At 43.1% G+C, this 2,969-nt stretch overlaps 1 pseudogene; it reads right to left on the minus strand.

Annotated features, from left to right (window-relative positions):
- On the minus strand, positions 297-2,351 carry LOC102189711 (annotated as a pseudogene).

The following is a 2,969-nucleotide window of genomic DNA, read 5'->3' on the forward strand; positions in this document are numbered from 1 at the left end:
CCTCTTAAAACTTAAACTTTGAACTGCTAGACTTATTTCCCTAGAACAGAAGGGCTGGTATAAGTTATCTTCCAGAAATGAGATACTGTTTCACAGAACTAGTTTCTTTTTTGTTTGTTTTCTAGTTTTAGAGAACTAAATTTTCATTTGTTAAAATCAAAAAGTAGGAAAAGATGTTCTTTACAAATAATTTTGATCAAGTATGTGGTCAAAGAAAGCAGGATAAAAAGGCTTTTTTGCTAACATTCTGTATGTACTGGGTTGTTGTCGGAATAGGAATTAGCTTCTGTCATTTGCTAACAGAATGAGTAGGGGGGAACGGGATATGTTGGGAATTTCATAACGGGTGACAGAACCATTCTCTTGGGTAAACCATAGGCAGGGGCAGCTGTGCTGTAACCATAGGGTGTTCCATAGCCTAGAGCTATGTATGTAGCCGGGAGCAGCTGTGGCCCCAACAAAAGCCCCCCCTTGTTAGAGTTCCTCTTCCTCTGCCCTGAACAGCTTGAACTGCTGCGGACACAGCTGTATTCACAACACACTTTGTCTGAGGGATAATCTTCTTTTTCTTATTATTTGCTGCATTGGGTCTAGAAAACAGCTTCTCCAGGGCAGCTAAAGCTGCGCTTGCTTTGCCACTTTCTTATTTGGACCTGCACCTCTGAATTTTTGTCCATCCACTTCTACCTCCATCACAAAGCGTTTGTCATGGCTTCCACCAGTCTCCAAGATGAGTTCATACTTGAGACCTCTTCTTTTTTCATTGAGCTCCATTACAGGATTTTTGCCACTTGCTGTGAGGACAGGGCCCTGAGTTCTTACCTCTAAGGTACTGGAGATTTCAGTTGTAGAATTTCCAGTATTATTGCTTGAGTTTGGAGACAGTGTTTCATTTTTGCCTTCGTTATCTGACTTTTCATCAGAACTCATGCATTCAATATCTGCATCAAAGTCCATTGGGTATCCCATTGCCTGCAGTACCTTCGCTGGTACGTGAAGCTTTGCTGTTTTCTTGGATGGTCCTGAGGCTTCATGTGTTGTACCATCCACATCTACAGACATTATGAAGACTGGCGCATGGACAGGGCCAGACTGAGATAAGAGCTTATACTGAAGCCCAGGCCTGATCTGATTCAGCCTCATTAGTGCATTCATAAGGTCTGTCGCTTTACTGTCCAGAATTTTCCTTAAGTTTCATTTCATCTTCTTATTGGGATCTTTATCATCCCCTAATCCATCTTCAAGTGGCCTCTTCAGAGCTGAAGACCCAGCACCTTCTTTATCAGTAACTGACCAGGAATATTTCTGAAAAGACTTACTGAATGGAAGGGGGTCCATCTCCAGCACTTTATAAATCTGAACAAAGGCTGATAGTCTGAGTGCATGCTGTGCACTGTGGGTAATATCTTCTTTTTGCTGGATGGTCATATAGCTCAGAGCATCTGTTGGATCTTGCTCACAAGGCTCATGAAGACTGGGACCCCCAGAAAGTAGATTTCCAGGTGCCAAACACTCCATTACTCATCTCAAGGCCTCCCCAGCACCCAAAGGTCTGTTACAAGTACCTATAAACTTTTCACATATAAGCTCTAGTGGCCATCGTTTTAATGGTGCCCATGTGGGGACTCTGTTGCACAAATCACGGAGAATGTGGAGGACAGTTACACATGACTTTAATCCATTTGCCCTTGCCTGAAACTATTTGGCGTGTCGAAGAGACACCAAGGCATTCAGGCATTTCTGCCTGTCCAATAAGTCTGGAGGATATTTCATCGTAACGTTTTCTCCGTCCTTCTCCAATTTGTCTCTAATTAGAGGGGAATCACCTTCAAAGTTAGTGTGGGTTCTTTTCTTTCCAAATTATAACAGATGCCTCATCTACACATTGTTCCACTTGATATTTCTCTTCTGTGAGTTTCTGAATCTGAATAGGAAGATTATCTTTGACTGTACTTAACAGGGTCTCTGTGGGTTTGTCTTTGCACATTAAAACCAGCTCCAAGTCCATATCATCTTTAATCAGCAAGCCTTTGGCATCCAGGCCAATCCTCATTATACCACACAATGTCTGACCACCTTGATCCTTGGAATAGGTGTCTACGGCCTCTTCCTTCTTTACTTCTGTCCCACCCTCTGCTTTTGTACCTTTTCTTGTTTCATCCAGCCAATCTGAGACATGTTTAAGAGCACACTCAACAGTAGATACCATATTCTGAACAGCTTCAAGTTCCTCTGGAGATGGATAAATTGTCGAATGTTTCACCATAACATGGCGATCATCATTGGCAAAAGATCTGATAGATCTCATGGTTTTCTATAGTAGTTTAGCTGCTTCTTCCGATCCTTTCCCCTCTTTCTTGTTGTCTTCACTAAACGCTGCTTTGTGTAACAGTGTCTCCTCATAAGCCTGAGTCCCCTGATGGCTCACAGTCAATATGGCAAAGATATCTGAAGGCTCGTTCTCTAGAGTACACCGCACCGCCCTACTCTGCCCGCGCCAGGTCCCTGCTCCCGCTCCACCACCGTTGCCTCCTCGTCAGCCAGCTTCACTGGCTCTTCAGCCCAGCCGGGGCGGCGGTGGCGGCTGCTGCCCTGGTGTCTCTCGGGGCTCCAGTCTCCCTACTTTTACTTTTTTGTTTGTACCTTGCTTAAGGTTAGCATTTATATCATTGAACAAAAGAACAATTTTTTAGCAGTGTCTATGTCATACATATTCTAGAGTATTGAAATACATTGGTAAACAAGAGAAAGTTTCTTCTCTAAATTTATTTTTATTTTATACTTAAGAAGGTAAAAGGGACAACAAATATATATTGTTCAGTCACACAGTTGTGTCTGTCTCATTGGAACCCCATGGACAGCACACCATGCTTCCCTTTCCTTCACCATCTTCTTGAGCTTGCTTAAACTCATGTCCACTGAGCCAGTGATACCATAAAACCATCTCACCCTCAGTCATCCCTTTCTCC

Source organism: Capra hircus, chromosome 20, assembly GCF_001704415.2.
Source record: "Capra hircus breed San Clemente chromosome 20, ASM170441v1, whole genome shotgun sequence".
In the NCBI taxonomy this organism is placed as follows: Eukaryota; Metazoa; Chordata; class Mammalia; order Artiodactyla; family Bovidae; genus Capra; species Capra hircus.